Here is a 14,740-nt window from a genome sequence, read left to right on the forward strand (position 1 = left end):
CTCCAAGTTATGCATTTTCCCAAATTTCTGTTATCTACAATCCTTTCTGTAGAAATCATAGGTGATTTATTCTGAGGTCCTCTAAATAAAATAAAAAGATATTAACTGTCTAGAATGCCTCTCTCCTCCTTCTATACTCTCATAAATATATTGATTCTTCAGAGAAGTTCAAATGTCACCATATCTTGGTGAAGAACTTCATGGCTCCCTCAAGCACACTGTCCCCTGTACATAAAATATTAGGACTGTTCACACATTTCCCACTCCTCTATATTCCAGGTCCTTGTCTTACTATTGTATCCCCTATCATAAAGCAATCATAATGGCAAGTATATGTATAGTCAACACTCAAATGCTTAAGAATGGTTTGCATTCACCTGCTCTTGGGCCATTTTGTACATGTGTATTATTACAGAGACCATAACCTTAAAAAATAAAGGCAGAATTTTATTTTAATGAATATCATTATTCCTCTACTATGTTTCAGTTACAGGCTGTTTGCTATTCCTTGAATGTGCAACGGCATGAGAGAGTCTGGGACATAGTCTTCCCACTGACTAAAAACTCCGTATCATCTCCATACCTTGTCCCCCTGTAAACAACTGCTCAGCTAGAAAACACCAACCTGAAACAGCCCCCAAAACAAAACTGAACCCTCTCTCCTTTGTTCCCCTACCGTACAGATTGCTAAGACACTACCTGTAATGCTTTACTGCAACAGTACTTCCCTAAATTTAAAACTGGTTTATACCTAATAAATCTATGTAATTAGTCTATTCAATACACATTTTGCTACTAGGTCATCTCAGAGGGTATGCTAGAATATCTCATCACTCAAAGCCAAAAGTCATACACAGACAGCTTCACGGACTTCTTTTAATGGCCTAGTTAAGAGTATTTATTTTTTCAAGGCAAAATTATTTCAGTCATGCCTTTAATTACTGACTGATATATTGTAGGAATCCCAAAATTAGTTTTTAAGGAGAATCTTGCCTTTACACTTGAGTTATTTCCTCAGTTCACCTCTCCAGCTCATCTTACCTGCTTTTATGAAATTGCACTTTGCCCTGATGCAGCAGGGATAAATGCCAAGGAAATCTGTCACTATAGGTATTATAATGGTATTGTTCATTACCATTATATAGCAGCTTTCTTATGAGGACTAATGGGGGTAAAAATTTCAGGGTAAAAATCAGTTTCATTATTAGGAGTAAAGATGATTTCTCAAAGAATGACATCTACCTAAAGAACATTAACTTTTATAATTGGATTTTTCTTTTTTAGATTGGCTTAGATTATTCCTGGGGCCCATTCCAGTTACAAAATTTATAGTTCTATTAACTCTCTTCTTTATATCCACCATCATACCTCATCACTCTTTCAATATTAAAAAGGGGGAAAAAATAAAAACTACTCAAATCATGGCAAAAATAGCCACAAATCCTATGATCATTCACTTACAAAATTTCTGCCATGGATACCTTGCATTTTAGGGGGCCATCTAGTATCTAAACTACCTATCCCAGGGTCGTGGGATCAAGCCCTATGTCCGGCTCCACATGAGCATGGAGTCCACTTAAGATTCTCTTTTCCTTTGTCCCTCTCCCCCACTTGCTCTCTAAAAATAAAAAATAAACTGTGAACACAAACAGGAATTTTTAGATCCAAACACCACCCAAAACCATCACTTTAACTCTTCTCCCAACAAAGCCTCCTATGTTACAACTACCCCATCCCCAACATCTTACAAATGGCATTTTTCAAATACTTCACAGCTCTTCCTTCAATCTACCAGGACTCCTCTCATAAGGGCCAATGTCAACATTCATGAGAATGACTGGCAGAGAACTACCAAGGAAATGACATCCTGAACCTTCCATCTTTACACTTATGTAAAACATTATCTTAATGAAAACTGATATAGAGAGAACAATCTGTGTCAGAGAAGCCAACTTAACATTAAAATTTGATATTTATGTCACCGTAAACAATGAAACAATAAACTGTAAATGAAAGAAAACTCAGCCAAACTGTCTGATTTACTCACACTTTCATAACCTAAAACCCAATAATCAGTCCTTGAATATTCAGAAACTAGAAATGTAAATGTAACAATTATGCTATGGTCTGAAAAGTCTGTCCCCCTCAAAATTCATATGTTGAAATCTCAATTCCCAATGTGATGGTATTAGGAAGGAAGGCTTCTGGGGGTAAATAGTCATGAGGGTAGAGCCCTCATAAATAAGATTACTGCCCTTACTAAAAAGGCCCAAGAAAGCTCCTTGTCTCTTCTACCTTGTGAGGTTTCAGTGAAAAACAGCCATCTAGAAAGCAGGCCCTCAGCAGACACCAAATCTGGCAGCACCTTGATCTTACCTTCTAACCTCCAGAACTGTGAGAAGTAAATTTCTGCTATTTTTAAGTCACCAGAATGGTATTTTGTTATAGAAGCCTGAAGAGACTAATACAAATTTTCTTTAACACAATGTTTCTTAGACTGTGTTCCCTACTCCACACAAATACACACTAATGATGATGACGATGCCACCATCACCACCAGCAGGATGAAATACCTAAAGCATAAATTTTCAATCCCAGCAGCATTTGGGAATGACTTCAGAAACTTAAAAAAAATATCAGGAAAAGAAAAAAAGAAACTCCTAAAAATATCAGTAACTTGGGCTCTTCCATCAGAGATTCTGATTAACTTGGTCTGGGTTGGGACCCAAGCATCAGTATTGTCTAAAACCACCTTGACCTTTCACCCAGCACAGCGTTCCATCATAGCACAATGTCAGGCCCCAACAGGGACCTGTTGAAGGCAGGTGCAAAAGGCAAGGATGATGGCTTCAGGGAAGCAGAATATGCTGCCATCAACTCCATGGTGGACCAGATCAACTCCTGTCTTGGACCACCTGGGAGGAGAAAAACAATCACCTCCATGCCCACCTCCAAGAGCTGCTTGAGTCCAACCAGCAGATAGGCCTTGCATTCCAGCAGCAGCTCAGGAAGGCTCCTAACAATGCTAGTTCCTAGGCTCTGGGAGCCACCAACCAGCCACAACCCTGCCTCCCTGGGTTAGGTTCTAGCCTGGGCACTCACAACCTGGCTTAGATACCTTCTCATGGGCTGGCCTGCAGGTCTCCTGGTGAGTCTGCCTGCCTCGGCCACCCACCACCACCCAGCATCCTCTCCTAGGGTCAGGTGTGAACTTGCAAACCACCCACCTTGCCTGTCTGCCCAATTCCAGGGCACTCCCCACTCTGTCCAAGCCTTGAGCATCCACATTAAACAGTCTCCAACAAAAAAATAAATAAAAATAAAAGTTCCTCAAGGAATTCTAATTCACTTAGGGCTCTCAGAACTAGTGAAGAAGAATCTGACTTTCTGAAGCATCTGTTTATCCTTAGTACTGCACTCTGTTCTTTTACAGCGGTATTAATGTATTTAACTCACTAATCAGCCCTAAATATTAGTTAAAAACTAGCTTTTAAAGCTATGGAAGATCATGTAAGGAGGAAAAGCACCAAATTACTTCCCACACAACAGTCTTCCATATTTTCCTCAAAAGTTTTATAACTTGAGAAGCAGAATTTTTAGATTTCACAATTACTGATTAAATTTTACTGAGTATAAATATCCAAATATCTGAAGATAAAAATAGACTGTGAAATTTCTATTACAAATTTTCACGATTTTAGTATCCAATTCTTTACATATATAAATACTTAGTGGTAACCCTCAGTGGAGGTTTTAGTTTGCTTATTCACTCAATATATTATACACACCAGAGTGTTAATTTACTTATAAGATACGAACAAATGAATATAATAAATATCCTTTAAAAGCTTCTATTCTCAGTTTAGAAAATGCTGCCAAAATGGTAAAAGAGGTATTATGTTAAGTTACCTATGAATTTTCATTAAAATATACACAATACAAATAGTGTAGTCACTTTGACACTGTATTACTTTGACACTGGGTGACCTATATCTACCATAGCTATCCTAGACAAAGTATGAAAAAGATCACAAAACTAATGCTTTGTTGTTGTTGTTATTTTAGAGAGACAGACAGACAGACAGACAGCACATGCAAGCGAGGGAGAGGGGCAAAGAGAGAGAGGTATAGAATTCCAATCAGGCTCCAGGCTCAGCTGAGAGCCCAACACATGACTCAATCCCACAACCCTGGGACATAACCTAAATCGAAATCAGGAGTCAGGCTCTTAACTGACTGAGCCTCCCTGGTGCCCCACAAAACTAATGTATTTTAAAATAATCATACTTTTTTTTGTTTTTTCCTTCAAGTAGGTCAAGTCAAATAGGAGAAGTCATCATGCCTTCAACAAAACTGCATTTCTTAGGGGCGCCTGGGTGGCTTAGTCGGTTAAGCGTCCGACTTTCGCTTAGGTCATGATCTCGCGGTTCGTGGGTTCGAGCCCCGCATCGGGCTCTGTGCTGACTGCCAGCTCGGAGCCTGGAGCCTGTTTCAGTCTGTGACTCCCTCTCTCTCTGACCCTCCCCTGCTCATGCTGTCTCTCTCTCTCCTAGAAATAAATAAAAAATATAAAAACAAACAAACAAACAAAAAAAAAACTGCATTTCTTAAAAACCAATTAATAATTCTGAGATTTCACCCGGGAAAACTAGTATAGTTCCAAATGTTTAAACACTCCTGAAAATGAAAAGCCATCACTTTACTCTCTTTCAAATCCACATAAATCAGCAGGGAAAAGTCTGCGATCTTAATCAGACATCCACAGTAGACCCACTCTTTGTCGGGGGAGGGGGGAGGGGGCATTAAGATTCTTTGAGAAAATTACTGACTCCATTTTTTTCTGAGACTCCAAAACTCAGAATGAAATAGCAGCTAGAAGATCTCCAGTCTTCTGATAATGGTGCTAATTTTAGAGCTACCCGGATACTAACTAGGGCCGAAAGGCAAGAATTAGTTACTTCCAATTTCACCCTTGAATCAAACAAGTCAAAGAAAAAACTTCAAGGTTGCCACAGAAAAAAACAGAAACAGTCATTTAATACTTATTTTTAGAACATCAAAATATGTATTTTAAATAGGATGACTTCATAAAGATTTAGTTTGCAAAAGAATATAAAGCAACAGGTATGATATAAATTTGCTATTAAGTCCTCTATAAACACTACTTTAAAAATCAAAGAGTATGTAAAAGAATCATCCACCAAGATCAAGTGGGATTCATTCCGGGGTTACAGGGCTGGTTCAACATTCGCAAATCAATCAATGTGATACATCCCATCAACAAAAGAAAAGATAAAAACCATATGATCCTGTCGATAGATGCAGAAAAAGCATTTGACAAAATACAACATCCCTTCTTAATAAAGACTCTAGAGAAAGTTGGGAGAGAAGGAACTTACTTAAACATCATAAAACATCATAAAAACATTACTTAAAAACATCATCTATGACAAGCCTTCAGCTAACATCATCCTCAACGGGGAAAAACTGAGAGCTTTCCCTCTGAGATCAGGAACACGACAGGGATGTCCACTCTCACCACTGCTGTTTAACATAGTGCTGGAAGTCCTAGCATCAGCCATCAGACAACAAATGGAAATCAAAGGCATGAGAACTGGAAAAGAGGAAGTCAAACTTTCACTTTTTGCAGACGACATGATACTTCTACATAGAAGACCCGACAGTCTCCACCAAAAGCCTATTGGAACTGATCCAAGAATTCAGCACAGTTGCAGGTACAAAATCAACGTACAGAAACTGGTTGCCTTTTTATACATCAACAATGAAGCAACAGAAAGAGAAATCAAGAAACTGATCCCATTCACAATTGCACAAAAAACCATAAAATACCTAGGAATAAACCTAACCAAGGATACAAAAGATCTGTATGATGAAAACTATAGAAAACTTATGAAGGACATTGAAGAAGACATAAAGAAATGGAAAAACATTCCATGCTCATGGATAGGAAGAATAAATATAGTTAAAACGTCATTACTACCCAAAGCAATCTACACACTGAATGCAATTCCAATCAAAATTGCACCAGCATACTTCTCAAAGCTAGAGCAAACTATCTAAAAATTTGTATGGAACCACAAAAGACCCCGAATAGCCAAAGTAATACTGAAAAATAAAACCAAAACGGGAAGGATCACAATCCCAGACTTTAGCCTCTACTACAAAGCTGTCACCATCAAGACACTATGGTATTGGCACAAAAACATACACATTGACCAATGGAACAGAATTGAGAACTCAGAGGTGGACCCAAAAGTATACAGCCAACTAATCTTTGACAAAGCAGGAAAGAATATCCAATGGAAAAAAGACAGCCTATTTAACAGATGGTGATGGGAGAACTGGACAGCAACATGCAGAAGAATGAAACTAGATCAATTTCTCACACCATACACAAAAAATAAACTCAAAATGGATAAAGGACCCGAATGTGAGACAGGAAACCATCAAAACCCTAGAGGAGAAAGCGGGAAACAACTTCCTTGACCTCCACCGCAGCAACCTCTTACCTGACACATCCCCCAAAGCAAGGGAATCAAGAGCAAAAATAAACGATTGGGACCTCATCCAGATTAAAAGCTTCAGCAAAGGAAACAACCCAAAAAACTAATAGGCAACCAACAAAATGGGAAAAGATAGTTGCAAATGACATATCAGATAAAGGGATAATATCCAAAATCTATAAGGAACTCAACAAACTCCAAACCCAAAAAACAAACAAACCAGTGAAGAAATGGGCAGAAGATACGAACAGACACGTCTCCAAACAGGACATCCAGATGGCCAACAGACACATGAAACGATGCTCAGCATCCCTCCTCATCAGGGAAATACACATCAAAACCACACTGAGATACGACCTCACGCCAGTCAGAGTGGCTAAAATGAGCAAATCAAAGGATTCTAGATGCTGGCAAGGATGTGGAGAAATGGGCACCCTCCTACACTGTTGGTGGGGAATGTAAACTGGCACAGCTCCTCTGGAAAACAGTGTGGAGGTTCCTCAAAAAATTAACAATAGAACTCCCCTATGACCCAGCAATAGCACTGCTAGGAATTTACCCAAGGGATACAGGAGTGCTGATGCACAGGGGCACATGGACCCCAATGTTCACAGCAGCACTCTCAACAACAGCCAAAACGTGGAAAGAGCCTAAGTGTCCATCAACGGACGAATGGATCAAGAAGATGTGGTTTATCTATACCATGGAATACTACATGACGATGAGAAACAATGAAATCTGGCCTTGTGTAACAACATAGATGGACCTTGAGGGTGTTAAGGTATAAGTCAGGCAGAGAAGGACAAATATCATATGTTTGCACCTATAGGAGGATTAGGAGGAACTTAAAGGAGGACCATGGGGGAGAAGAAGGGGGGAAATAGTGGGGGAAAGGGGGAGAGGCAAACCATGAAAGACTCTTGAATGCTGACAAAAACTGAGGACTGATGGATGTGGGGGGGGAAAGGGGGATGGGCACGGAGAGGGACATTTGTGGGGATGAGCACTGGGTGTTATATGGAAACAACTTGACAATAAACTATTTGTAAAAAAAAAAAAAAAAAAAATCAAAGAGTACGTTTCAGTAGGCATTCATTAATCTACCAGAGATGGAAAGCAGGCAGAAAAGAAGGACAAAATCATTTGAAAACTACAGAATAAAATTTTCCTTAAACTGAAATAACTGACAAAAAAAATGGGACCAGACTGAGGAACTAATTTCTAATCCAACTCTCAAAACTTATCAAATTGAAAATCTAGTGTATATTTTTAAAACTCATGGTGGGAGGCAGGTTCTCTTTAGAGTTTCACACTACTTCACATCCCCAAAAACAATTAAAGAATTAAGTATGATGTATGGTGCAAGGAAGGAGGCAACCAGTATGGACAGCAATCTGTACTGGTAATCGTCTATGCCTAGCTTGTATATATAGTAGGCATACCATTATTATTATGTTATTCTTTTTATCTCAATTTTAAAAATAATGTCTTGCAGGTTGGAAAGAATGAATGAGAACTTAAACTCATGATAATAACAATATATAAGACAGAAGGGTAATAAGCAGAGGAAAAGTAAATATACATGTAAAAAAAATCCCAGGTTTTTAAAAAATTCTCAAAAAGACTGCAAATTTATAGACAGAAAAAACTGACAAAAATAATAAGAAAGAAAGAAGACTAAAGAAATGGGCAGAACAAATAGAAAACAAAATGTCAGCTATTAATCCAAATATATGAGCAATTACAGTAAGCACAAGTTGTAAAAGGACTTTAAAAAGCTTCAGTAGACAGGCATCTGGGTGGCTCAGTAGGTTAAGCATCTGACTTCAGCTCAGGTCAATCTCACAGCTTGTAAATTCGAGCCCCACACTGGGCTCTGTGCTGACAGCTCAGAGCCTGGAGCCTACTTTGGATTCTGTGGTCTCCTTCTCTCTCTGCCCCGCCCCCCCACCTGTGTTCTGTCTCTCTGTCTCTCAAAAATAAATAAATGCAGTTTTAAAAATTTAAAAACAGAAAAAAGCTTCAGCAGAAGACAAACTTTAACAATGGATTTAAAATCAACCCCAAAACTCCAACTTTACGCTACTTAAAAAAGAAATACCTAGAAAATATAAACACAGAAAAAGTATAAAGAGGCAAAACTATAAATGAAGCAAAACTTACCAGAGAAAAGTGGATATAGCAAGCAATACCTAACAAAACTCTAGGGCAAAATGCATTAGTAGCAACTAAGTCAATAAATAATGGTATGAGGTACATCAGAAAGAAATTTCTTTATCTACCTGTATTTGAAAACACAGCTTCAATGGACATAAAGCAAAACCGGCATATCTATATAAAGAAATTATCAAATTAATTACCAAGCGAGAGATTTTTAATACACTTCTCTTAGCAATAAATCAGAGACTTAAATATCAGGAATCAGAAGATTTCAACAGAACAAATGAATTTGGTTTAATGGACACATCTAGAACACTGCACTCAAAAAACACAGAATATACCATCTTCCAAGCACACATGGAATATTTTTTTTTTTTAGGATTTTTAACATTTTTTTTAAAGTAGCCTCTACACTCAACATAGGGCTTGAACTCACAACTCCAAAACCAAGAGTCATGCCCCACATGGAATTATTTTTTTAAGTTTACTTATTTATTTTGAGAGAGAAGGAGAGAGAGAGAATGGGAGCACATGCACTCGGGGACAGGGCAAGGAGTAAGGGAGAGAGAAAAATCCCAAGCAGGCTCCCCCCTGTCAGTGCAGAACCCTACAGAGGCTGGATCCCAAGAACTGTGAGATCATGACCTGAGCCAAAACCAAGAGTCAGAGGCTCAACTGCAGGAGCCACCCAGATGCCCAATATTTTTTCAGTATAACCACACGCTGGACCATAACGCAAACCTTAAGTATAGGACTACTGTACATGCCACATAGTAACTGTAATTAATTAATCTAGAAATATTAACTAGGAAAAATCCACAGGTCTCAAAATGAAGATTTACATTTCTAAAAAGCAAAACACAGTTCAAGGAAATCTCAATGGAAATTGTAAATTTCCATTATTAGATTATTACTAAATTATTAGATGCAAATAATGAAACTTTGATGTACAGGTAAAAACAGCACTAAAAATGTTTAAATTATAAAAGCAAAAAGACTGAAAAGTAAACAGCTAACCCAAAGAAAGTATAAGAAAAATAAAAGGAGAAGAAATCCCTAAAGTAAAAAAATAAAAATAAAAAAAGTACCACAGAGAAAAGTGTAGGAAAAAACATGATCTTATAAAACTATATCAATACAAGTTTTTAGCCTGAATAAGTTACAACTATGAATAAAATCATAAATTCATCTTTCCCAGGTGGGAAAAAAATGGAGGAAGAACATAGCCCAGATATCTACTGGTAAATTCTCTAAAATTTTCAAAGACCAAATAATTCTAACCTAAGACAAAAACTATTAAAACGTACAGGAAAAGAAAACACTCCAAAAAAGCAAAATAAACAGTCTTCACCAGTACATACAGAATATTCACAAGAACTGATATCATACATAGTACGTTCTCTGGCCACAAGAAAATTAAAGTAGAATATATGAGAAAGATATCTACAAAATCCTAAAAATCTGGAAATTAACCAATACACTTCTGAACACATAAGTACAGTAAATGATTAACTTTTTCCTTAGAGAGGGCTAGCCTTTGCCCTCAGCCAGTGTGAGGTAATCTCTAAACCCCTGAACTGTCTTCACTGGTAACAGTGCCTTTTTGTTAATCCAAGGCCATGAGCCACCTCAGATAATCTAGGCTAACAATGTGATTTATAGCAGGGTCTTTGGGCCACTCAGCGTAAACCCAACCTGCGGGGGGGGGCTAGAGACTACAGTCAGCAAAGCAGGAAGTAATCATGTCTACATGACCAAACCCTAATCAAACACACACCAAGTCTCAGGTGACTTCCCTGGTTGGCATTACTCTGCATGCTGGCAAACACTTCTGGGAGAAGTGAGCCACACACCTAACTCCACTGGGAGAAGACAACTGGAGGCTCTGCACTTGGAACTTCCTTGCACCCTGTCCTGTGCACCTCTTTCCCTGGCTGATTTTCATTTGTACTGAAATTAACCATAACTAGCATGTAACACTTTCAGTGAATTCTGGAAGTCCTGGTGAATTACTGAACCTAAAGGTAGTCATAAGACCCTCAATCTGCAGCTCGTGTCAAAAGAGAGAGTGGTTTTAGGGATGAGGGGATAGTAAAATAGGTAATGGGGATTAAGAGTTATAAACTTATGGTTATAAATAAGTAAGTCACAGGCATGAAAAGTACAACATGAGGAATATATATAATACTATAGTAACTTTTTACATTGACAGATGGTAACTACACTTACCACAGTGAGCATTTCATAATGTATACATAATTGTTGAATCATTATGCTGTACATTTGAAACTAATATAATATTTTATGTCAACTATGCTTCAATTTAAAAAATAAGATCTGGGGCGCCTGGGTGGCCTAGTCGGTTAAGCGTCCAACTTTCGCTTAGGCCATGATCTCGCGGTTCGTGGGTTCAAGCCCCGCGTCAGGCTCTGTGCTGACTGCCAGCTCAGAGCCTGGAGCCTGTTTCAGAGTCTGTGTCTCCCTCTCTCTCTGACCCTCCCCTGCTCACACTGTCTCTCTCTCTCCTAGAAATAAATAAAAAAATATTAAAACAAAAAAAAGATCTACGGATTAAATTTAAAAGCTTTAGAAGGGCAGCTGGGTGGCTCCATCAGTTTCGGCTCAGGTCATGATCTCACAGTTCACGGGATTAAGTCCTTCATCAGGCTCTGCACTGCCAGAAGTTTAAGATTCTCTCTCTGTCTCTACTCTTCCCCCACTCACACACGTGCACACCCACACTCTATCAAAATAAATATTAAAAATAAATAAAAGCTTTAGAAAGATCTGTATTTGTAAATAAATGGAATGTAATTTTTTAAATTCTGTCTAAAAAGCCTAGTAGTTTATGTTTTATTGGCCATACCCTGACTAATATGCCAACCCAGGTAGAGCCTAGGTTGGTGACTTTACCCAGGGATTAACCAGCCCTGAGAATGGGGGCCATGTGCCCCCTAGACACCACTAGGTGTCTAGTTCATCATGAAATGAACATGCCATATTCTCTGAATTCTGCAAAGTGGCTCTGAATAAAAAGCTGATTGACAGTGTTTAACACACACACACACACACACACACACACACACACAAGATACCATTACATACATGTAAAAATGGTTTAAAGAAAACTGACAGTATCAAGTACTGGTGAGGATGCAAAGCAACTGGAACTCTCATACATTGCTAGAGGAAATGAAAAATGGCAAAGCAACTCTGGCAAAATTTCAGTTTCTTACAAAGTTAATTCTAGTCACCACAGAACCCAGCATCTGACTCCTGGATATTTACCCAAGAGTAATGAAAGAGGAATAAAAACTTAGGCCTGCACATAGTAGGAATAGTTATAGCAGCTTTATTTGTGACTGCCAAAACTGGAAACAACCCAAATATTCTTGAACTAATTAGTGGATAAACAAAATGTAAGGCATCCATACAATCTTACTCAGCCACAACAACAAAAACTACTGATACAGACAACAACACAGATAAACCTCAAATGCATCATGCGGCCTCAAGGAAGCCAATCTCAAAAGGCTACATACTGTATGATTCCATTTATATGACATTCTGGAAAAGGCAAAACTACAGGAACAGAAAACAAGTCAGTAACTGCAAGGAGCTGAGAGTGGGGCAAGAAGGGAAGTACAAATAAGCACAAAAAAAATTGGGGGGGCGGTAACACAACAGTTCTAGATCTCAGTTGTGGTGCTGATATCTACCAAGATTCTCTGACTAAACTCTATCTAGGCTCCACTGAGTCCTTTCTCAGCTAGGCTTCAACTCGGGCCTACAAAGATTTGAACAAAATACTAACATAGTTTCTAATAGCTCAAGGCTGCATCCCTAAAATGACCCTAGCCCCTCATAAAGTGCCTGCCTGAGAAAACTCATTGCTGCCCAAAGAATTTACTGTTTGTTCCAGCCAACACCTGAACACAGGGCCCCTGTCTGCCAGTCTCTGTGGGAGGGTAAGAGCCTTGGATAAGTGCCAGTTAACCAATCCAGATTTCGCACAGCCCAACTTCCTCTTCCAGTGTTTTATAATTTATCATTCCCCTGACTCTACTGAACCCCTGCTTACACCCTCTCCCTGCTCCCTCATTCTCCCTTTAAAACACTGAGTCACCCATGTACAAATTAGAGTTCCATTTACACTGCACCCTCTTCCATACTGCAGTGATACATTACTAATTGAAACCTGTCCTTACCATTTTAACTAGGGTCCAGTATTGTTCATCTTTGACAATACACAATTGTATGCATTTGTCAAAATTCACAATATCATATTCTAAAAAAGAAAGTGAATTTTACTGTATGTAAAATTATACTTCAATTACAAGAAGCAAGCAAACCAACAAAAGAAACAAGTTTCTGAACCATCAGCTTCTGAACCATAATTCACTTCATGAATATGTCAAAGAAAAATCATATGATTAGCTGAAATGCAGAATAGCCACAACAAACATCAATTCTAGAATTTTTGCTTGTATCAACAACTGAATGCATACATCCTTTATCTCTAAAGCAAAAATGGCAAACTATGACCAGGGGTTCAAATCTATCCCATGTTTTGTTTTTGTATGGCCCTATGAGCTAAGAATGGTTTTTTCATTTTTAAAGGGTTGTGAAAGGAAGGAAGGAAGGAAGGAAGGAAGGAAGGAAGGAAGGAAGGAAGGAAGGAAGGAAGGAAGGGGAAGGGAGGGAGGGAGAGGGGGAGAGTAGGAAAGAAAAGAAAGAAAAGGGAAAGGGGAAGGGAAGGGAAGGAAAGAGGAAGGAAGGAAGGTAGGAAGAAAAGAGGAGAGGAGAGGAAAGGAAAGGAAACATACAACAGAGACCATATGTGGACAACAAAGACTAAAATGTTTATACTCTGGACATTTCTAGAAAACTTTTGGCCATCCTTTGCTCTAAAGCCTTGCAACTCAAAATACAGACCATGTACCAACAGCCCCAAAAAATCTAAAGTTCCATCCAAAAGTACTAAAGCAGAATCTGCACTGTAAGAATAAAACCAAAGTATTACATTTCCATAGAAATGGGTCTTTGGAGTATCAGAAAATACACAGTAAATACATAATAACAGAAGTGGTATATACAACTCTAGGAAACACTAAGCAATATTTCTAGTATAAAATACACCAATTCAGATAAAGCATCAATCAAATCTCAATGCTACTGTGACTGTATTTTCTGAACCCAAAATTATAGTTGATACAATCCAACACCAAGATAAAATATTTTAAATCATTCTCCCAGAAAATGTGGAAATAAGCATGTATAATAAAAAAAAATACAAAGATGCTCCAAGGTTTTTAAGAAATATTTCCCTAATTATTTTATTCAAGCCCTTCATTTCATCAAAAGAAAAAACAGGACTCGGAATTTCCCAAGACTTTATATGGCATACTATAGTCATTTATCTTAGCCTCAGAATGACTTGAAAATGGTCATTCTAGGGGCGCCTGGGTGGCTTAGTCGGTTAAGCGTCCGACTTTCGCTTAGGTCATGATCTCGTGGTTCGTGGGTTCGAGCCCCGCCATCGGGCTCTGTGCTGACTGCCAGCTCAGAGCCTGGAGCCTGTTTCAGAGTCTGTGTCTCCCTCTCTCTCTGACCCTCCCCTGCTCACGCTGTCTCTCTCTCTCTCCTAGAAATAAATTAAAAAAAAAAAAAAGAAAATGGTCATTCTACAAGTCTTGCCACAAACTTTTTACTTGAAAATTAGGTACAAGTATTAGCTACATTGAAACTCTGTTGCTGATCCATAAAACTAATAGGCAACCCACGCAATGGGAAAAGATAGTTGCAAATGACATATCAGATAAAGGGCTAGTATCCAAAATCTATAAGGAACTCATCAAACTCCAAACCCAAAAAACAAACAATCCAGTGAAGAAATGGGCAGAAGATACGAACAGACACGTCTCCAAACAGGACATCCAGATGGCCAACAGACACATGAAACGATGCTCAGCATCCCTCCTCATCAGGGAAATACAAATCAAAACCACACTGAGATACGACCTCACGCCAGTCAGAGTGGCTAAAATGAGCAAATC

At 38.5% G+C, this 14,740-nt stretch overlaps 1 protein-coding gene and 1 pseudogene across 3 annotated transcripts in view; one reads left to right on the plus strand and one right to left on the minus strand.

Annotated features, from left to right (window-relative positions):
* Positions 1 to 14,740, minus strand: part of LRP6 (LDL receptor related protein 6) — a 179,677-nt gene that overhangs the window by 123,553 nt on the left and 41,384 nt on the right. The gene's annotated exons all lie outside the window — the stretch shown is intronic.
* Positions 2,792 to 3,036, plus strand: LOC120236880 (annotated as a pseudogene).

The sequence above is a fragment of the Hyaena hyaena genome, unplaced genomic scaffold, assembly GCF_003009895.1.
Source record: "Hyaena hyaena isolate Hyena2069 unplaced genomic scaffold, ASM300989v1 scaffold_164, whole genome shotgun sequence".
NCBI classification, from domain to species: Eukaryota; Metazoa; Chordata; class Mammalia; order Carnivora; family Hyaenidae; genus Hyaena; species Hyaena hyaena.